The sequence below is a fragment of the Amblyomma americanum genome, chromosome 4 (genome assembly GCF_052857255.1).
Source record: "Amblyomma americanum isolate KBUSLIRL-KWMA chromosome 4, ASM5285725v1, whole genome shotgun sequence".
In the NCBI taxonomy this organism is placed as follows: Eukaryota; Metazoa; Arthropoda; class Arachnida; order Ixodida; family Ixodidae; genus Amblyomma; species Amblyomma americanum.
This window is the reverse complement of record NC_135500.1, coordinates 175,200,208-175,223,616: the sequence shown is the minus strand read 5'-3', so window position 1 is coordinate 175,223,616 and position 23,409 is coordinate 175,200,208. Positions and strand designations below refer to the sequence as shown.

The 23,409-nt window shown below is 48.2% G+C and overlaps 1 long non-coding RNA gene across 1 annotated transcript; it reads right to left on the bottom strand.

The window, feature by feature from the left end:
• Nucleotides 1-12,770: 12,770 nt before the first annotated feature.
• Nucleotides 12,771-14,856, bottom strand: LOC144128702 (uncharacterized). Its single transcript, XR_013313816.1, has 3 exons — nucleotides 14,794-14,856; nucleotides 13,810-13,892; nucleotides 12,771-12,848 (listed from the first exon to the last, which is right to left on the bottom strand). It is a non-coding gene; the product is annotated as an uncharacterized LOC144128702 (long non-coding RNA).
• Nucleotides 14,857-23,409: the final 8,553 nt, after the last annotated feature.

The following is a 23,409-nucleotide window of genomic DNA, read 5'->3' as shown; positions in this document are numbered from 1 at the left end:
GCAGTATCTGTCTCATATATCGTTGGACACGTGAACCGCGCCGTAAGGGAAGGGATAAGGAAGGGAGTGAAAGAAGAAAGGAAGAAGGAGGCGCCGTAGTGGAGGGCTCCGGATTAATTTCGACCACCTGGGGATCTTTAACGTGCACTAACATCGCACAGCACACGGGCGCCTTAGCGTTTTTCCTCCATAAAAACGCAGCCGCCGCGGTCGGGTTCGAACCCGGGAACTCCGGATCAGTAGTCGAGCGCCCTAACGACTGAGCCACCGCGGCGGGGTTAGACATCAATCTCCGAAACGAGATCCCGTGTCATAGAATGGCTACAATAGTTCAAGGCACGCAGAACGAGAGCGTATAACAATAATTCAATAACTCTTATAAGTGCTTGGCCTGCCTTTCTATAACAATTTGTATATTGGCGCTAAGAATTTCATCGAACGTAACCACGCCCACAAAGCCCAACACTAGGATCCGTATTGCGGTAAAGTAAAAAAAAAAGACGGGGGGGGGGGGGGGGGAGGGCGAGTCCCGCGTTTAGAGATTAGTGCTTGTGGGCATGACTCAACTGGATAGCTCCTGGGAGGTCTTCTGTGAGGTCTGGCTCTTGCGAACGATGTGCACCCCTTCGTCCACGGGAAGGATACGCTGCACACTGACCGCTTTGGAGTTCGCTGCTCTCGAACAACGCGGTGAGACACGGTTCGCTGCAAAGCCCGGCAACTCCGACGACTGCGTTGGCTCCTCCTTGATCGCGCTGACGCGGACGTCTTGCAGGAATGTCTTCTGCGGGTTACCAGTATGCAGGGCAGTGAATAAGTAATTTGAAACTTTAACAACGCTTATGAGTTACTGGGAACGTTAACAAAGCATAGGAGTCATTTGGAACTTTAACAAGGCTCATTCGTTATTATGAAAATTAACAAAGCTTGAGTATGCGCACGTTAAGTCTTTGCCAAAAGTGACCCGGCTTTGCCAAAAGAGATCAGGTATGGATCTAGAAAGGCTTGCTTCGCGATGTGCTGTTAACGTGCGCGCGGCATAAATGTGCCACCAAGTGAGCGAGCATCCACTATCAGCAGCTGTCCCTTCTTCCTGCCTGGTCGACGAAGCCACATTTTTCAATCGCAACGCAATCAAGCAGTGCTAAAGCGAGACAGGTCGGTTCTCGATTGAGGGGGGGGGGGGGGGGGGTGCAAAATAAAGACGACGGCGCACCTGCACGATCTGCTCCCGCGGCCTGATATACTGCTGCGGACGGCGGGGACCCCTGGCGTCGCGCGGCGCAGCCCTGTGCTCGTCCAGTGAGCGCCGCGGCCGCCTCGCCCCGCCCCTGTGTCCTAGCCGGATGGCCGAGGACACGCGCCGCCTCGAGTCCGAGGGCCACTCGGTGGCGCTGCGAGGAGTGGAGAGGGCGCTATCCCTGGACCAGCGGCCGCCGTTGCCGCCAGCCATCCTGCGAGCAGGACGACAGTTGCGAGCTTTATTGTCTAGCGCTGTTGGCCATTCGGCCGCCAAAGGGTAAATCCAAGCAAAAGGGCCTAATTAAGAAGAAAAAATCACAGCACTTCTTAAACGGTTCAGGTACCAAGAGCGTTCATTTTCAGACAACAGTTGTTTAAGTGAGTTACAGCTCTTAGATATGGTAGCTTGGAAATACGCAATTCATAAAATATTTGGAGCGTAAAGAAAGGGAGAATCGCTTGGAAGCTTCAGAGCTCCTATACTCAAAAAAAAACTCGAAACCCTTTTTACAGCAGCATAGAATCTGTGCAGCCAGGCAGATGAAAAGAATAGAATAGTAAAAATAAGAAATTGAAAGACATCCGTAGGATGGTTGCCCACGCCATGCCATAAGAAAGTAAAATTAGCAAGTGTTCTCATCGAATATCTCTTGCTAAACTCAATCCTAAGATTTCACCATCACAGCCCTTAACACAGGGTCACTCTCTCAATAAGTACGCCACAAGCCATTGAACGATGCCGCCGCGATAGCTCAGTGGTTATAGCACTCGGCTGCTGACCCGAAAGACGCGGGTTCGGTACCGGCAGCGGCGGTCGAATTTCGATGGAGGCGAAATTCTATAGGCCCGTGTACTGCACGATTTCAGTGCACGTTAAGTAACCCCAGGTGGTCGAAACTTCCGGCGCCCTTAACTACGGCGTTCCTCATAGCCTGAGTCGCTTTGGGACGTTAAACCCCATAAACCATAAACCAAACCTCCTAGTACGACTTTTAAGGCTACATTTCTCTTGACCCTCCGCGGTGGCTCAGTAGTTAGCGCGCGGCTACTGTTCCTAAGGGCCCGGGTACGATCCCGAGAAGCAACGGCAGCCGCTTTCCGATGGCGCCCGTGTTCCATGCGAATCAGCGCACGTTAAAGAGCCCCAGGTGGTCTAAATTAATTCGGAGCCCTCCACTACGGCGTTTCTCGGAGCCTAGGCTGGGACCTTACAGCCCACAATTTACGTTTCCCGTTTCTGCGGCGTGTACGTCGGCGTAACACGTCGTGAGAAGCAGAGCACAGCCAACGTTGCCGGTTAGGGAAGGAGAACAAAGCGAACTTAAGATAGGGGATGTGGTAAAAGGAAGCTAAGGGCGAGGCAAAGCATAGGCGTGTGGGAAGCATCGCCAGAACTTCTGGGAGAAGGAAGTAAACACTACCTTCGTCGTCCTTGGATGGGCCAAGCGCTCATCCGTGACCACGTGACCATCTCGTGCGCACAGCGCGTGCCTCGTGCCTAGTGCAGCCATCGTTGCCATTGGGTTGGACGCGCGGTCGTGAGACGCCGTTAAACAGCTCAAGAAACATCTCGGATGGTTCATGAGGCGGAAGGTCAGAGCTCGCAAACATGTGGCGGTATTTTCTTTGATGAAAACAGGGAGCAATCCCTCTCCCGAGAACATCCGCAAGGGTGTGCTCACCGATATCATAGACAAAACGTAACAATGTTTTCGCTATGCTGCGTACTGCGGAAAACTCAGCGACAGACAGTATCGCTTTTTAGCGCTGATATGTGCCGTGTCGCACTTGATTGTTTGACATAAACATAGCGGTCGTCCCACGCACCTAAACAGAGGTACTAACACTTCTATCGGCTGGCATCGACATTTTGCAACACTGCAGCAGTCGCATAAATTCGCAGTAGCACTATGAAAAACGTGTGGCGAATTTTTCATTGATTTCATTCAGAAGATATCAACGGAAGTGGAAGTTCAGAATGTCCTCTTTCCCAGAAGCGCATCCGTTGACGATACAGTCCGGTCAGCATCGATTCACTTTCACCAGTGGTGTTATAGTCTCATGCATGCCGTTACAGAAGAACCAGGGTGTCCTGTTTTACCTCACGCGTCTTACACAACGCGTACATTGTACATCTGGACTTCTGGCAGTTCACCAAGATGAAGAGAACAAAGGTGCGCGCCTAGCGTCGAATAAAGAGGCCAGCAATGTTGTGTGCCGCTGTTGTCAACAGCTCACCTTATTTTGCTTCCACGGCATGCAGGTAACAGTGCACCAGTTTCTTTGCAATGAAAGACATTTCTGCCTCATCACTTGATGACAGCAGGTACAGTGCAGGACGCAAAACGTATTCAATAATATACCTAGCAGAGCAAAATAACACGAAACGAAAGTAAAAAACTAACGCAATTAACGCAACAGAATATTTACACAATTTCAGCGCTTTCCTTCTTTTTTTTTTCTAGGATTCGAGAAACATTTGCGAAATTTTTTAAGCTATAGTGTTGTGGCGAGTGAATTCTGGTAAATCGTGTTCTTTCAATAGCACCTGTAAATTCGTACAGGCGTGTATGGATTGCTTTCCTGCCTTCCTAAACATCTGCTCTCTTCGAAAATAAAATATATGCTCTCTTTAGGTAAACCATCAACTTAAAAAAACTTTCACTGAGCCATGCGTCATGAGTCTACAGACGAAGACAGATTTGAACGCACGGGCCACAATTGCAAAGGTTTTGCGTGATTAAGAGAGTCTGCCCTGATAACTCTCCGCATGTCGCCATTTCCCAGTGTCTGCTCGGTGATCGATGGTCCAGTATAATTCCTTCTGTGAAGTCTGGGTAGCCGACATAAGGGCATCGAATGAATGAGGGCAGGCATAAGCAGTGCGTAACCCAAAATGCGCGGCATGCTCTCACGCCTCTCAAACTGTGCGGCGTCATTGAGGCTTTAGGGCTGGCATGAGCTGAAACTAGGCGCCAAGTTCGCAAAGCCTACTCGCTCGCCTAATAAGCGGCATTACGAAGCCAGCCACGAATCGCCCTTACGCGTGAAAAGCTTTGCGAGCAGGGCCCCTGATTGGCTGAAGGCTGACGCCAGCTTCCGCAAGTCAAAAGTTTTAACGCGCTTTAAAAATATCATTTAATTGCACAAGCTGTTCATTTGCCCTCTTTTTCATTCATAACTAGGATATCAGTATGTACAGTTAAAATTGGCCCTGACTATAATACTGAGGTACAGTAACGTTTCGTGCCTTACAGCATTCGTAAGTGTTTCGTTCACTTCTCGTGAGCGCTAACACACTAATGCTGTGCAATAAGAATTCGGATAAAATCGAACAACAGATTTGATTTCTTATTAGCGAAAAAAAACAACACAAAGCAACGGAATGTCGATCCTTTTGTTGCGACGTCTCGCAAGCAACTTCGCATGGGAGGATCGACTCCAGATCCCCCGACTTTTGTTTTCTTTTTTGCTTATGGTTTACGGGGCCCCAAAGCGACTCAGGCTGCAGCTTGCTTCCTTTTCGAGGCCAGGATGAATTATAAGCTGGCGCGGCAGCTCACAGTGCAATCTACAACACCGAATCCGTCGGCGGAGACAGCGACCGACCATGACGTTCTAACCAACATACCTTCTTCACATCCTCGACAGCGCGCACACATCGCCTCGCTGCTGTTTTTTTTTTTTCCCTGGTGGCCACCTTCATGCTTCCTTATTTTGGGATAAATATTTAATGAGAATAGTCTGATCTGGCCATTAGCGACCGTCGCTGCACGAAATTAACAACGTGAGCTTACGTTTCTATCCGGGATAAAAACTAGCCCCGCTGACAGTGTCTTTCGGAGAGACAAAAAACTTTTATTGCAAAAAAAGGAAACCGAAGCGGATTGTGGGGAGGGACCTCAGTCCGGGACTCCACTAGCTTCCGCGGATGCGTTGGCGATGGCCCGCGTCGCCTTCCACTGCTCCAGTGCCACGTTGGGCGGCTTTAAGTGGTAGGGTGTCCATGCGATGTGTGGGAATTTGGGAGTATCACCACACCAGTGTCATGTATGTGTGCGTAGTGTTTGTTGGGTGAACAGGCTGTAGGCGATGGAGCCTGGGGAAAGTGAGCGTCTGGTGGTAGGAGTCCGATGAAGAAACTTGTTTGTGCGGCGGGGGGTCTCTAGGCGGGTGGAAAAATGTGTTGAGAGGGGGTAGAAGGTAGAATAGGCGTGCCCCGCTCGGTAGATATATTCTCAACCTTGAGCGTCGGCGGCAATAGTCTTGCGGAGATCTTTGCATTCCATCGACACCACACACTGATTACACCTGAACTTTATTTGATGTTCCTTCGCGCTAATACGAACGATGCTCTTCGTTTTCAACGCATAGTTGGCGGGAGTGACGAAAAGTGGCCGGAGACACACACGGCGCTGACCGATATTCACCGGACTGCACGCGCAAAGCCCGCAATTTCTACTGCCTGAAGGTGCTCCACCAGAGAAGCAATAAGGAGCCGTGACGCATAAATCAGCCCCACATGAAGACATGTTCGGTTAAATTTGAGAGGGGCTAATTTTATAGACAGCTAATAAGCTAAGGATTTATGCCCAATAAAAGCTCCCATACTCTTAATTCACTGAACCAAGAGGCGAAGAATTCAAAGGGACCGCTGTACGTCACCTGTTTCGAGCTGCGGCACAGACACAGGACACCACGATCGCATGAGCCATCTTCGAGATAGGGTGCATCAAAGCAGCTTTCTTTGGCCGGGTAGTGGCATCGCCCATTTTGGACACAAGTTCAGTTAGCAACATCGAAATATTTTGGCGGAAATCAGTATATTCGCGTTTTCGACATGTGGGAATGTCCAATACTGCTTCCAAACATCAAACTATTTGCTCCAGATTAAATTTTAGAAGCATTTTCACCTTGTGAGTCAAAAATAATGTCTCCCTATCGAACAACCGGAGTCACCACACTACAAGAAGAACACTGCATCGAGACACCCTACTTCGAGAGCGCCAGCACCGGGCAGCGCGAATGGCCCGTATAGCATTCCCATCAGCCAGTAAATGAACACAGCACTCACAGCACTAAGTTGTTGGTCACTACATGCTACGACTGCGGCGCAGAGAACGTGTCATGTACCGCTGTCACTGCAAAATTCGTTCTCATAGCCGTCTAGATTCGTAGAAATGATGCTCTGACGTGGCGTACTCTTCTGGCCAAGAAGAGGGGTGGAGGAGGCAGCACAAAAATCAAGGCCACAGTAATCCGCATCTTTCATACGGCGCCTCTGCGCATGCGCGCCTCTTCCCCTCCAGCTCAACTGCTTGAAAACCGCCAGCTCTTACTGCGCATGAGCAGTTCGTGTTAGTCACAGGGACAAGCAACAGATGGCAGCATCTGTCAAGCATACAACTTTCCGCTTTGAAGGCGCAGTTGGCGCTTGTTTTCAACCACTTTTTGATACTGCCCAGAGGGCGCCACATCTTGCGAAAAAGGCGAATCCTGAAAGGCGCATAACTGCCTGTATGTTGCGCAGAGACTTCGTGCGCCACACCTACACTTTACTGTCTCCAACGCTTCACGATGATTAGACGCTGTGGATGCGCTGCTTTTGCACAGGACAAAGGCTCGGTCAACCAGCCTGCAGAGTAACTGTAGGGACCCAGAGAGAGGGTAGCTACGAATATAGAGAGAGTATTATCCCTAGTACAATGGCACCGCGCTCTAAAGTAGGCCCTCTGTAGTGTCAAACACAGCACTCACTTTTTGTAGGTGTAAGCACCGCCTATGATAAGTACCACGGCGATCAGTACAGCTGCAGGTACGATGATGAAGAGCATGTTGTTATGCGGAGCAGACGATGCTGAAGAAGAGAAATACAGCTCTTGTTCAAACGCTCCACGAAAATGAGGAAATCAAAATGAATTGGCACAGCTCATAAAGGTCATCTCTTTTTCTACACCGGATTCGGTACCAACTATTTGACGGTAGTTAAGACGAGTAAAACGCGGCCTCATTAGCGTGTTGGTATTATTCCCTAATCCTGTGTCGCCCATCTCCGTTCAAACTCTTAGTGCATACCAAACAATTATACGAGGTGTCTCAAGGAATCCGGCCACTAAGTTTTTAAAAAAATGGGGGGTTTTAAGGTAAAAAGAAGCTTTTTTCGGCATATTAATACCAGTGTTGACGGACGTCGAAAACAGGCGAATTATGTTAACTAGTACGGTAATTAGCTAAATTCCAATAGTGCGTTTCCGAAGACTATATGACCCGCTTCGCGTTCCAGCGGTCGCATACGTCATTAAGAAAGGAACTGCGCAAAACAAACATAGACGACAAGGCGAACAGGACAGGCGCAGGTCATATACTTACGTGCAAGGCACCGGCGGCCCTCAGTGAGCACGTACGGCAGCGGGCAGTAGCAGAGGAAGTCCACGCACTGCAGGTTCGGGTTCTGGTAGCTGCACTCCTGGTGGCTCACGCATGACTCGTACATCGACTTGGCTGCAGCGAGGGAAGACGCCGCAGTACTGAAATTACGTCACGCAGAAATTGGCCTCATTAGCGCGATTCTCGGTTTCGCTATGAGGGACGCCGTAGTGAAGGGCTCCGGAAATTTCGACCACCTGGGGTTTTTTAACGTGCACTGACATCGCAGAGTACACGGACCTCTAGAATTTCGCCTCCATCGAAATTCGACCGCCGCGGCCGGGATCGAACCCGCGTCTTTCGGGCCAGCAGCCGAGCGCCGTCGCCACTCTGCCACCGCGGCGGCTTTTTTGGGCTATTAAGTCTTCGTCAAAATGCAATGGCCTAATTGAGCGCTGTGAGCTATCGGTTGTTTCAGGAGTGATGACTGCGTTTAGCTAACAAATCACTCAAATTATCTTTAGAAGTCTTGCACCTGCTGACGTTCTCTCACTGTCCTGTTGCAACAAGCGCTTCATTATGCTGAAAGACAACTTCAACGCTGCGCAGCAGTGCGAAAAAAAAAGACCTTTCACGTAATCTCGGAAAAATATCAAACGAGCAGCCACGGATCCAAGCGTATACCTCGGACGCACTTCTTCACGCCACCTTCGTTGATGAACACAGGCGTATCCTTGGCGCAGCCGCAGCGGTAGTCTTCGTGCTCGACCCTTAATAAAAGATAAAACGACGTTACCCAGGTCAAGGAAATAGACTAGAGAAGCTGAATTGCAGTGATTCCTGGCGGTTCAGCTTCTTTTGCTCCCAGAGTTAGATTCGATCCACATGTGGCCCTGCTATAGTGTTGCGTAGTGCACGCGTCAGTTATCGCCAGAGTGTACTTCTGAATATATTCTTAGAACACTGCGAGTCTTATATGCCATGCTCCTAAATCGGGGTTTCTGCGAAAAACTTGTATGCTTGTGTTAGGTAAGGTTAGGTTTAGCTGTATTACAATAATAATAATTAATAATCATTGGTTTTTGGGGAAAGCAAATGGCGCAGTATCTGTCTCACATATCGTTGGACACCTGAACCGCGCCGTAAGGGAAGGGACAAGGGAGGGAGTGAAAGAAGAAAGGAAGGAGGAGGTGCCGTAGTGGAGGGCTCCGGAATAATTTCGACCACCTGGGGATCGTTAACGTGCACTGACATCGCCCAGCACACCGGCGCCTTAGCGTTTTTCCTCCATAAAAACGCAGCCGCCGCGGTCGGGTTCGAACCCGGGAACTCCGGATCAGTAGTCGAGCGCCCTAACCACTGAGCCACCGCGTTAGCTGTATTACATGAATCGTCGGACGATAAGAACATATGTCTGGTTCACCATGGTTTTAAAGAAAAGAAATTCAGAGCTATGAAAAACAAGCACACAATATACCATTGCGGGACGGGCTGTGGCATCAAGTTTAGTGAAGAATGCTCTATTTTTATTTGGTCCAAAGCGCGCGCATGCGCATACGGTCTTCGATGTAAAAAGATAAAGTGGAAGTAAGCGCCCATCCTTTAAGGCATGGTATGTGTACGTCATTCATTGCGTCGATTTTCTTTGCTTTGAAAATGCGGTGAACCAACAAGCCCTGCACTTGTACGATTGGTTGAGTAGTAATGCAAAACGACAGAAATAGTTAGCAGAAGCTGATTTTTCAGCGCTATTCCATTGAAACGACCTTTCCCATATGTTTTTTTTTTTGCAATACTGAGCAGCAAGTACCCCGCGGCGATTCCGACAGTGGCCAATGTTGTGTGGCTCGCGCCTGATACAGATCGCGGCAGTTAACATCTCTATTGCTCAGTCGACAGAAAAGATCTAAGCCTACGTCAGTGCAAGACGTTCCTATGGTGATATTACCCTTTAATAATGGCAACAAAAAGATTTTTTCAGTGCAGATTTGCTACGAAATACATAAAATTCACTTCCGCGGTTCCGCTATGATACTAAGCGGTCATCTAATTTGGTAATTACTGGCACTGCTGTATCAATGAACCCTTAAATCTGGCTGCCGGCCCGGTCATATTTAGCAGGGTCTTTGCGTAAGACTTCCTCGTTGGGAAAAATAGAGCGCGAAATAGAATACGTTAAGCTTATCGGTAGATTTGACGATGGAACTTAACAGTTTATGTGTTGACGTACATGATCACTTCACCAGCTTTGCAAAAAAAAAAATCGACTAATCTTGCTCACCATAGATTCGAACTATGCCCCCGGTCTGATTACCCGTTTCTACATCACAAAGATCAACGCACTAAATATCCTTCTAGTAAACCTGTGAAAGTGAAACTGGAGCATCAGCTATGCATTCATTTCTGATAACCTTGCATTGCTCATAGTAGTCTCTGTGCATAAAAGAGTAGAGCGACTCACTTGAGGCATGCGAGTCCCAGCGAGCTGCTGCAGCGTTCGCGGGGCCCACAGGCCGAGTCGAAGCCAGCGCCCGCCGTGCCGAAGTCCCTTTCAGGGTCTTCAATTTCCGACGCCGGACCCGGGTCTGGAGGCGGGGGTGGCGACGCCCCGAGAAACGGCAGCCGCTGCTCGCGGCTTGTGGTCGCCGGCGCGAAGACACCCGTCCACGGGGCAGCTTGGTACCACCTGCTCTGCACTGCGTGCACATACACGTCACCAGGTATGCGCAAGCGTTCGGGAGCTATGCGTCCGTCTCATCGTTATTATTGGGCTTCAGGCTATTTGTAACAGCCGTAACCGACATCCAGCCAGGAAGTGTAGCTAGGAGCTTCGACTCTCGAGTTGGATTTGGCAAATAAACGCGCTAATGTCAATTGTTGGAGCAGTTACCGACAGTTAAGACGGCAGTGTGAGCATATATCGGAGGAGAATATCAATTCTACAAGGGGCAGTCGAAAAGTAACCTTAAGAACATTTTTATTTTTTTAATATAGAGTTAGGACTAAAACCATTTAAATTTTTTTAACACAATTCCTAGCCCGTTCAACGCATATGCGTGAACACTTATGAAGTCTTGACTAAAGAAGAAATAAATTTCTTCAAGTAGACCCTCCAAACTTGTGCGCACCTCTTCTCACACCTCATCGCCCGTGCTTAACTTGATGCCGCAGGAAGCCTCCTTAAGAGGTCCGAAAATGTGGTAATCTCTGGGCGCTAGGTGACGTGTTTACGCTGTGTGCAGATTACGCTACAGAATACACTCCGTAAAGAAAATTGAGAACTGCAGAGCTGAACGAACTGCGTGTGGCCGCGCATACGGCGCTACACGGCACCAGAAGTGAGCAAGCCAAGGCGTTATCTACTGATCCGGAGTTCCTGGGTTCGAACCCGACCGCGGCGGCAGCGTTTTTATAGAGGAGAAACGCTAAGGCGCCCATGAGCTGTGCGATGTCGGTGCACGTTAAAGATTCCCAGGTGGACGAAATTATTCCGGAGCCCTCCACTACGGCACCTCTCTCTTCCTTTCTTCTTTAACTCCCTCCTTTATCCCTTCCCTTACGGCGTGGTTCAGGTGTCCAACTACATATGAGACATATACTGCGCCATTTCCTTTCCCCAAAAACCAATTATTATTATTAAGGCGTTATCACTAGATATCAGGACTGAGGCGGTCCTCGACAAGGCGAAAGTACTGATTTCTTTTCATAGCTGTCAGTTCCTCGACAGTTCCAGAAAGGTGTCAACGTCAATTTGCTGGGCGATGGTGTGCGAACCTCGGCTTCGGTGAAGACGAATGCACTTGCTTTTTCTTGCTTGTCCCTCTATGAATAGAAGTTATGCACTCGCCTGCAGCTGCGATACGCAGTAGTAAGAGATTTTAAGCAGATTTAAAGCGGCATAACAGCGCCCAACAGCTGTCCATACGCCGTAAGTTAAATTGGGAGTGAGTTTTCTTCTTTCCCACCTAACTCAAACTTTCCTTTAGTGCAAGTTGCTCCAGATTTATTTCATGCGCCGTGCCATGACTAATCATAAGTCATTGCACTGCCTCGTCGACAGCGAACAGACAGTTGTCCTGGACGATGGCCTCCGCTGAAGCAATAACAATCGGCGTAATCGCAGCGCGAGTATTCGGAGCGACTTGAGCTGACCAATGTCGAAGCCCCACTTTGAAAGTGCTTGTGCCAGTCCTAAACCTGAAGAAGAGACATACAGGTAGCCCCATGCTGCGCGTTTATTACTCCGTGAATGCCAGCTGGCTTTTCAGCCTGTTTTAAAAAAAAAATTACTAAAATTGTTGCATGCTGTTCCTGTCTAGTGCATTCCTCCAAGGAGACGACCATCTTTGATGTGCTCTAGTGGAGCCATCCAATCCATCATACTAATGAACCATGACGCACTGCACCATATGGACGCAGAAAATAACATATCCGAAAGAAAACACTGTGCGATATGACTGCGATGTTCATCAGCATTTTAGGGTTACTTTTTCCCAGACCCTCGTATTTCATTTTCACTTTGCTCCCCTCGTCACTTCTTCACGGTTCCAACAGCTGGCACGTATAAGATCTGCCACTCTTTGAAGTGCACTGTAGGGATGGTATAGAGCCGGAGGAAAAAACTGCTTTATTACGCAAGCACCTGAGCTGTTCGGTTCTGCTGGTTCAGCCTGGGAAGTCCTGAGCCGCCTTTCCCAAACATGCTACGCGCGCGAGAAAGCTGGGCAGGATGACGTGTCAGCAAATAAATTTTCGCGCCGGCAAGGTTTTTAAGATAAGAAATGAACTTCTACATGATTATAACTGAGTTTTTGTCAGGTTCGTGCCCGTTTCCTGAGAGCCGGATTGGCGGACTTTGCCGTTGGGAAGCTTTCACTTAGGCAGACGCGGTGATTTTTGCATCAGTGCTGCCGCCCAAATGTACCTCCCCGAAATGCAAAAGAAGTCTGTGTGCTCTGCGATGTAATCTACTTTGAATAACCCCCCGTGGTCGATATCGATCAGGAGACCTGCAATACGGTGTCCCTCTCATAGCCGAATTGCAGATTCGGGGCGCTAAACCTCGCATACCAATACAGATACCGAATATACCTCCTTACAAAGGCCAACTTCTCTTCCAACCAATCACCCAAATGTTTTGCTCGGACCAACCGTTGTCGTCGTCTTCCGACTCGGACCTGGTGGCATCTCCCGGAAGTTGCACGCCACTGTTGGGGCTTTCGTCGTCCCTCGGAAAAGGCCTGCGGAACATAGCCATACTCTTAACACGCACGGGGCAAACAACGCGTGACTGGTGGAATTCACGTGGTGCCATATGTTAAGGGAAACTTGACAGTTCTAGAAAAAAGGAACAGTAGCCTTGCCGTAGTGCCCCCATACAATTACAGCATTTGAAAATTAAGTGAAGAAACCTTAACCCCAAGGGGCACCTGCATTGTAGACCCCCGTGAACAACAGTCAGCATGCGCACGCACTAGACAGAATGAATATTGCGATGGGAAAGGCTGTGAAAGGAAGCTGCTTAACTGTACGCGACAAAAAAAAAAAAAACTTCTCGCTCCTCATCGCGATCGGGATTTTTTCATCATAGTATTTTCTCGGCCCAGTGACTGCGCATGCGCGTCTTATTGTAGTTCCTGAAAGGGGCGAATTCTGTAAGCAAGAAGGTGAAAGCCAGTCCCGGATTGAGTACTGTATGCTCGTCTTTAGCAGTGTTGACTCAATGAGCCTCACTTACCGTGTTCTTAATTGCAGGATGATGTAAACACGCCTTATTATCAATATAGAAAAGTGGTGACGAGGCTTTACTGAGATGTAATGATTAACAATACTATTATTCTATATTGAATCAGCTAGTTCTTCCTTCTTTTTTTGTTTGAGGTTTGAATGTCCCGTTCGCGTTTTCTTTGATGCCGACAGCCCATAGATGTGCATGGTGGAAATCATGGAGTGCGCACATTTCATTACTTTTTTTTGTGCATAAAATTTCGCAGAATTTTTTCGCTAGCGGCAGCCTGAAATAAAGCGGTGCAAGTATTAAGATGAATACAACGCTGTAATGCGTACTAGCTCGTTAAGAAACGTGAGGCTCATGCAGCACAATGATGCTTTTTTTTTCCTACAGTAGTGATTGACACCAATACGCGCTCCCACCGGCTGATTATATTTTGAGCGGTGTCATCTGTACTGCGGAAAACTCACTGGAGAATGGCGTACTGCATCGCAGCCGCCCCGCCCGACAGGATCACCAAGCAGCAAACAGCAACTGCAGGGGCCGAAAGCAACTGCAGAAACGCGATTCATTAGGCGCTTTTTCATAGGTTAGGTGTGAAATAATTAAAGTGGTTCCGAATAGCTTTTATGCCCGTCATCTCTACCCACGTGTGCACAATGCATGTATGAATGTAAGCGCCTCTCGTTCATGTTAAGCCTCGTCAGGTGTTTGAAACGAATACAGAGCCCTTATTTTTAAAATAAACGATGTGCGAAGTCACTGTTCAAACAAAACAAAGTTTAAGGGCACGTTTTTGTGGTCTCATCCTTGTAGTAAAGCACGAATGACTAAGAGCACATTGAGTAGATTCTCAGAAAAAATACTAAAGGAACGAGCTGGGAAGTTAGTGCACCGCTGAGCATGAACACTTTCCCAAAAGCTTAGCCTAGTATAGTAGCACCGAGAACTCTAACCGCAATAGAAACGCTGAGAAGTAATGTATTGCTACGTGTTCAAGGTACACACAACTTTAGCCGGGAGTGTCGTAAAGCTCAGCGCATTAATTCACACCGCATTGATTTCCCAACTTGCCATGATGACTCAGTACTCAAGAGCTTTAAAATGCCGCCTTCCTAAAAGAGGAGACACCGCGGCCGGAAATTGAAACCATGTCTTCATAGAAAGCTGCAGAACTGCAAGCACAGCCCATGCGCCACACCGTTGTAGGTAAATAAAGCATTAAACGACGCATACTTCGGAGCCCATAGGCATTATGGTTTCGTTCGACGCCAAAATGAAGACACGACCAGCAACCGTGCAAGCGCGGTGCGTAGTCCACCCCATCGCGTTGCCTAAATACAGCACTCATGGTGGCATATCCGCGAGCGAAACGTGCGCTTCTGGTGCCAAGCGCGGCTTGGGGGATAAAAGTGGTATGCGGTGACAACACCGAAAGACAGCAAGCGGCTCACCATTGCAGTGCAGAGACAGCTGAATGGTGTGCACACGACAGCACCCGTGGTCTTCGTCCTCTCTTCGCGTTTAATTGCGAATGCCCGCGTGTGCACGAGTCAACACCACCATCTTCGTCTTCAGCACAGATATACACAGACGATAAGAATTTGTAGGCTTCATTGTACGCAAAAATAATTTTTTTTCTACAGCAAGGGGCATCCTACAGTATTCAGGTCAAAGTGCAAATTTTGCTATCAGCCAGCAAATTTGGTCCACGTGGTGTGGACGTGCCCGGCTAAATATGATAGCTCGCACACTATAGAATCCTGGGAGGCTTTGCTCCGCAGCCCAGACCCCAACGTCCAGCAAGACATCATCGGTCAAGCCCTTGCTGCTGCTGTATCCCAAGGGATCCCGGCCGACGGCTAGGGCCGACAGGGGAGATGGACTTCTCTCCTGGCGTTCATTGACTGGTGTTACAATAAAGTTGTTTCTCTCTCTCTCTTTCGATTAAGAACCATCCAGCCGAGTCGAAAAACACAACAGGAATTTTCTGTCGTCACAACAAATTTTCTGTAATGTTTTTGTCAGTGAACTTGTAGTAACAACATAAATGTTTGTAGTAAAACAGAATTTTTATAGTTACTACAATAAACTACAACAGAATAAGCCACAGTACTGCAGAGGCACGCTACCAAACAACGGAACTAACAAAACATTGTCGCATTTCTGATACGGTTGTATCGTGTTTTTGAAGCGAAAAGCTTCACTACGCTAGTCAACACCGCACTTCGCGCGAGCCGGCGTATGTCGGAGCACGAGTGACGTCACGCACGGCGCAGTTTCTCTCTTTCTCTCTCGCTCCCTAGTCACTACTGCGCATGCGCCACAAGTAGCACCGAGCCACAGGTGTTCCGCCGCTGCGCAGCGCCGCGCCTTTCCTCGAAATCCGACTTTCAATTTTCAGTTCTCTCTTTCTTCTTTCCCTCCCTCCTTTACCCCTTCCTTTACGGCGCGGTTCTGGTGTCCATCGAGATATGTGAGACGGTTACTGTGCCAATTCCCCTCCTCAAAAGCCAAACAAAACAAGCGAGCCAACGGCGTTCATAAAGTTCATTAGCGTTGACAACTTTGCAAAGACCGTTCATTTTCAGGAAAGGAAAGGCGCACAACCGGCTCCGTGGGCCACTGGAGACCTCAATCTCGCTTTCGCTTGGTATATCCTGGATTAGCGGGGCTAATCCACATTAATGTTTTGTTTGTTTTTGGGCTGTGATTTGATGCATATAGAAGCAATCCAAGTGCGCCACGTAGCAATAGTTCGAAAAAAATGTTACAGTGTCTTTTAGCTTAACGGTGTGTACCCACCCACTGAAGCACTCCCTCACATCGTGCCCTTTCTCTTGGTGAACAGGCGGCAACGTCGGCTGTGCCGAAAAGCAATAATTTTCTGCCCGAAGACGCCACCTTGTCCTTCCTTCACCCGCCCTCGTTTCGATTCATGCCTAATCATTGCGCAATGCAGAGGCGATGTTCTTATAAATGGAACGCAGGGTGCGCTTTATTTTACCCGCGCGAGAAATGGACGATGTGCAGAAAGGAGGCATCCCACCCTCTTCTGGAATCCCTTCAAGACACTGACGTAGACTCAAAAGTGGTGGTAGGATGAGTTAATGACTGCTGCGGGTGTTTTTGTGCGTGGCGGTGCAGCTGTGCTAGGTCGCAGGTCTGCGCTAAAACATTTGCAATCAGTATTTAAGTGTCGCTAGGGTGAAGCAATCGCCGGCAGAATATTTGCAAGGCTGACCCCGCAAGGAGCTAACAACAGCTTGCCTCAACTCAGTTCGCTCTATTTTCACTCACACTGCACTGGGTACCCAACCGAAGAGAATGTACTGTGGTCCCACCGCGCAGTAAGCTGGGACTCCCATAAGCTGGGACTCCCTCTCTGTCGGCTAATCAGAACATAGCCGCTCGACGGCTATGTTCTGTACTTGATACGCCCTGTACATGATATGAAGACCGAATTTTAACGCCGGCCTCGCACAATCAGCCGCAAGCCGCCCGCCGAATAATGTGAACCCCGCTTTTCGGGAGCGCGTGGAGACAGGGGATAACCAATTGTGGTTTATACTTTCTAACAGCAAAGCCGTCAGCCTCCCGTTCTTCCTCTCCGAGTCTTCTTATCTTCTCTCTTTTTTTTTTAGAGACAGAGAGCGCATTGCAAGAGGAGTGTGCCTTTGTTTCACAGTCATTTCTTCTAAATCTGTACCCGACCATCGGGGTTTAGCAATAGTCACATTAACTGCATACCGAGTTATAACACAGGTCATGCTGGATTTCTTCGCCGCTTTAGATGCCCGATGAATCTCTCTCGTGTGTTCCTAACACGGCTCGGTTTGACTAGTGCTTCCACCTACCGATAGTTCAATACATTATCCCCCCGCGAAATTCAAGCCTCGTCATTCGAGACCCCTCGGGGTTGCAGAAGGAGCCCACCGCGGGGAGCGGAACACCACAGCAAAACGCGCCTAAAGCCTTTTCAGTAAATTTTACCTCCTCCTTTTCCTGCTCCTCCTCCTCGAGATTAAGCCTGACGACTAGAAAAAGAATCAAATTATGCCCATTTTAAAGCGGACGACAGCACAAGTCGTACTAACTACCGACTCATTTCTCTCACTGCCATACCATCTTAACTTCAGCACACTATTCTCTCTAATCTGACTCACCTAGACTCGTTTCTTTTTTTCTCTCCCCAATCAACACGGCTTCCAGGGGCATCTCATACCCAGAAATTTGAACATGTGCATTTTAAAACAGGAAATTATTTTTAACACATTATTATATATGGTAAGATTCCACTAAAATAATTATATCCGCAAATAGCCCTTCAGCAGGCTTCCATTTTTTTTTCTGCTATTAACCTTTTTGCTATCATCAGAAATGATCCCCATTGCTTTTCTATGGCAGCCTGACCTACTCGATACGAGCGACGGACAAACTTCAAAAGAACTGTGGAGATATTTCGGATCTCTGCCGCATGCTATGGGCCTGCCTGAACAAGTCCATACACCCGTTTCTTCCCCAACCCCTAACCAGTGGGAGGCCACTGTGCCCTTCAACGTAGGCCCTGAGGGCCAGAAATGACTCGTAAACAACAGTGCCGTCGTAGCAGCTTCGACCAATGGAAATAGGGACTCTAACCTCGGGGTTCATACTCAGCTTGGTCAATAAACATTTTCAGCACCAATCAGATTGTTTCTCAGGAGGAAAAGGAAGAAATCGGGCAGCGGCAGCGTGCACGAAAGCGTGCAGCGCGAGCGGCGCCATTATTTCGAGAAGAAGAACGCCATACCACACCCGCCAGCTGGCCCATCTCAGGAGTGTCCCCGCCCCATAAGCTAGGAATTCCTGCGCATAACGAACAGCACCGTCCTGGAAGAAACATGGGTCAGCGCTGCGCCCTCTTTGCTTGCCTAGTTTCGTGGGTGCTCGCGCAACCGGTCGCACTTCAGCTCGAATCCGCGGGGTGAGTATTGCTTTCTCTTCAAACTCTGTTGCTGCGGTGAGAAGGGATGCTGAAAGTCGAGTTAATTGGTGCCAAAACGCCACGTCTGTAGTTAGAGCTCGTGTCTCCTCTGGGCTGCATGGTGATATGCTACATTCACCAGAGCCACCGTTCCAGGTATACTGTGCTCTTTTGTCCACGCCTCCAATGTAGTCCACGTACAATTCTCTTCTTGTAATAATCGCAGAGCGAGCCAAATAATTTAACCAGTCTCAACCTACAAGCACTGATTATAATCTAGAGTGCACCACAGAAGAAAGGAGACTGAGGCTGGATATGCCTACACACAAGTAACCACATAGGAACATAGGAATTGGCCTGAGTGACTACGACTCTCGTTCATTTTATGGACAGATCTTTTTCCTTCTAAGGTAAGCACGGTTTCCCTCTAATGCTTTTGAAGCCAGCTCTTCTCAGGCGTTATACCCGTTGTGCCCTCAAGATCCCCGAATGCTTCTTTACTACTTAAAATTTTAACCAAATTTTTTTAAGCTTACAGCACCCAACTCCATGTACCGCTGTTTCAGTGCGATCGACCCTTTCAATTTCTGGGAGGATTCTTCCCAAGATGAGACCAACCGCAGCAGCTTGAACACAGGTACGTGACGAGTTCTCTCTCAACAACGATTTAACCAATCCGTCCCGCTCTATCTTCGTTCCAACAGCAACAGCAGTTAGCAATCTCCTGTTTCCGTACCATAAAAATGCATCGGGGGTTTCTCATCCCGCAAATAACAAAGCCATTCAGCAGCTACGCTACTCGTAACGTCGTTAGTTACGGCAGAGGACAGTGAACAAGTAATTATTTTTTTCATGCTTAACATATAGGAGCATTATTTTCTTTGTACAGTGTCGTAGCCTTCATAAGCTTTCCAGCTCTTTATACAGTGCCGTCTACGATTCAAACTGCGCGTCAGATAGTTAACTCGTAGGCTTTCCTCATAAACCGACTGTGCAGCCCCCATCACGATAACCACTATGACAAAAATGGTGACTTATTCGAACGAACGCAAGTGAACGAAATAGTTTCCTACGCGATACTCGAAATCTAGAGCTCTTGCAGCTGCCTTGGCGTAATAGTTTGAAGACCGCCAGAAACTTACTACAGTGGCTAGCGTACCGCAGGCGACGAGCGAACTAAGTGGGGTTCCCCGCGGCAGTGTACTGGGAATAGAGGCTTTCAGCTATCCAGTAAGAAATGTTTAAAATGTCTAACTTCCTAAATCGTACACCATTGCAAAATGTACAGAACTCTTATACATATTCAGCAGTGAAATGCAAAGTTTTCTGCGTTCTAAATAGCTGCTTTCTTGTACTTCAACCATTTTAATGACTTCTAGTTTCACTTATTTGTTCCATTGCGTGCCAGGGGCTCGCAGCAGATCCCAAATACATTGCTAGAAAGCAGCGATACATACCGCAGTAGCTGCGCTTGCTCCTTAGGACTCGCCTCCTTAACTCCCGAATTTGCTCCCAAGAGCACCGTTGTCGCCTTCGGCCTTATGCTGCCTCAACTCTGCGTTCTCTTCATGCTATTGCCTCGTAGATGCAGTAATTCAAGCACAATGTTCTGGATCTGCACCGCTCTTTCGCCAGGCTGCATTCTTTTGTGCATCTGTCTTAGCTTTGGTACAAAGTAATTCGCCGTCGCCGTTCTACATCTCGTGGCCTGTAAAGTTCCTAAAATGCCTGTTCTTCTCACGGCCTTTGTACCTATGTTCCTTCCCCATAGTACAGTGGCCAGCAGGCGCGCCGTGTTCTTCGTCGGATCTCAGATGTGCACTCTCGCTCTCGGACACCGGATACATGGCACTCGAGCTAACACCACCTAAATAATCGACGCAGTGTTGCTCGAGCTCAGTCACGCTTAGCTTTTCGAGACTGAGGATGGCAAGAGGATATGAAATCTGCCTTAAATGTCGGGTGAAACACACTGCTACTCCTCATTCCTTGGTCACGAGAGGAACCACCAGGTGTGCCGTGGTCATCTTTATTTCGTGAGAGCACGATTCTGTCTCCTCCTTTCTTCATCTCCTCCTTTTTTCCTCTGGGTTTGTAGGTTCAGAGCGCGACCGCTAGGAGCGCTGCTGTTCTGCGACGATGTGCCCGTCTGTGAAACTTAGAGCATGAGGTCCATACACTATAGCTATAGCGCTTCAGCCTGCCGGGTTCGTTGCCCTCCCGAGCGGGCTACGTTGGTGACTTTGTTTTTTACTACTTTTGCATTTAAGTTATTAAATTTGAAACCTGTCCTTTAAGGTGCTAACACAGTAGCCAGGTCATCTGTGAAGTCACTTTTGCTCAGCTTAGCACATCATATCATTTTGGACAATCATTTTTCCTTGGATTCGGCAGTTGAAGGCAAGGTCACTGGCTGCACGCAGTCACCGGTGAATGTTTTTCAGTGGTGGCGAAATAGAAAAACAATGGTGTGCTCAGATTTTTATGCATACGGAAAAACCCGAGGTAGTCGGTTGTCCTCTTTTTTCCGGAGCAACCTATTTCCGCGCACATTAAAGCATGAGTGTGCATTTGGCAAAAGAAAATCTACTCTCTTTCTGTACTTTCCCCAAGAAATGTACGCTGTGCTCTTAAGAAAGTCATGTGACCTTTCCCTCCGCTGAAGTAGCCATCCTGCAGTTTCGAGTCTCTCGAGCCGTTATGAATGCGTGTACCCATCTATAGAGGTCGTGGGTTCGACGACGGGGCAAATGCGCTGCGACGAACCTGGCCAAATTCTTGTATAGTACAAGTTGTCGGGCTAGTTGGTGCTGTTCCATTCTTGTTGACAGCGCTTAAAAACACCTGTGACGTCGTCTTTCATGTTTTTGGTGTTTTTAAGCGCTGCCAACAAGAACAAATTATTGTGACCCTTGTCGAGTTCCCTTAACCTGATACAAGAGTCGCGTTGTCTTTGACGCGCAGCCGATGGCGAAACCGAGCAGTCAACGCACAGAGAGAGGCACGGCAGCGGTGGTCTCGGCGGAAGACAGGGCAACAACGGTGCGCACGGCTTCGGCTCGGTCTGCTCGCTCGAAAACCAGTGCAACGAGCTGCTTGGCCTTGCCTGCATCCGGTGAGCCTCTCTGCACAAACTGCTGGATCTGCCACCCTTGACTTGGCTACTCTGCACGCTAGCAGTAACGCATAAATATGGAGATATTCCTTCCCAAACAATTTAAGGAAACGAAATCACTGTTACGTGATCGACACGAGGCTTTATTTTAACACCAGATAATGCACAGTTTGACGTTTTCATTGTCTTTCATTTTTTGGAGGGGGGGGGGGGGGGGCATTACCGCAAGTATCCGGGCACTTTATAAAGTCAAAATCCATCTCATGACTTCATTATCTTACGCGGTGATTTTACAAAATCGAAAAATTATAACGGTAATGTAGCGCCATTGCTCAAAACCACACAACTTTTTTAGGAGACGCATCGCAGTGTTGTCATTTTTCCACAAGGGTGGCTTGACTAGTTGGTGTTTCATGGAGTGGAATGATGACGTTGCAAATTACAAACTCTATTAAGAGGAATACTTTTCCGTGAGACAATTCTTAACGGTGTATATAGTTTCAAACATCTTCCATGTCCCTAAGCCCAGCTAATCATGTAAAATTTGAAGGCTTGAATGAAAAACATTGACTGCGCTCCTCGCCTCTTCTTCCTTTGTCTTTTCAATCTCCTCATCACTCCTCCCCAGTGCAGGGTAGCCAACCGGAACGCCCTTCTGGTTAACATCCCTGCCTTCCCTCTTCCTCTTTATCTCTCCTCTGCAGCTCTCTTCCGGGCATATACTACACCCCGCCGCTCTCTCCCCACGCAACATATTCATTGGCAAATGTGTGACGTCGGGGTACAAAAGGCTACTTGTATCAGATTCGTCATGCGTGTTGGCATCGCCATATCATAACCATGTGCTATTCGGAGAAGTCCATGCGTCATACCCATGCAGCGAAGTTCATTAGTGACTCGGTGATTTCACTTCTTACCACCGCCACTGCTGCGCTCTTCTATCGATCAATAACCTGAAACATAAATAAAAATATCAGTCTACTCAGAGTTACCTTTGAAGATCGCGCATCTGCCTTTCGCGCCGCGTCCACTGTCATCTGAAAGTCCAGTGGTATCTACACGGTGTAATCAGGAGGCATGCACTACTGGTACCCAAAGGTCAAGGCCACTTTCAAGCGTGCTATACTGTTCGACAGCACTGCACATTAAGCGAACCTATTTAAAGGCTGATTTCCAACTCCATGCAAAAACACGGACCATTCATTTTGTTCAACAGGCTATCATGTTTTACAGCAAATGCGCATAAAGTAACAGTGCGTGAGCTTTCTCTTTTTTAAAGAAAACCGCAGTTTTCTTTAACCTCTTCTTTCTAACTTCTTTAATCTCTGCCTTGTTCCTTATTCGTTTCACGTTTTTTTTTTTTCAGCTATGGAAACCGCGGGTCCCAGTGCGCCTGCGCTCCCTCGACGCCCGTTTACGTCAGCGAAGGCGGCGCAGAAAAGTGTGTCCGACGTGAGTCAATCTAACTTGAAACCATAGCAAAAATCAACGACAGTACTAGTAATAATAATTTTCAACAACGAATTTTTGATGGATCCCCTGTAAAGCCACGACAGAAAATTTTCTGTCGTCGCAACAGATATACGCGCAATATTATGGTGCCTGGACTTGCAGTAAGACAAGTTCTTGTAGTAACTACAGGATTTTGTGTAGTTCTTGCCGTAGCGAAAGACCCACTTTTGTCGTGACAACAGGCCAATTGGCATTACTCTAGCAAGATCTGTCGTTAAACAAAGGTTTGCGGATGCCAGTGAAAAAATGTTATACTTTTACGATAACGTTAAAGCTCCCGCTCTGCACAAAATGTGGCGTCGTCGGTGTTGTGAGCGGAAAATCCCCGGAGAAGCAACCTATATGGGACACCTAAGTCACGTGACCTTGTGGCTTCATCACAAGCTGCCCAGCGGACTGTGAGCAAGCTGACCACGGTGGCAGGTACCAGATAAATTAATGACTGGTCGCGAGAGGTTGCTCGGTTGCTCGGAAGGA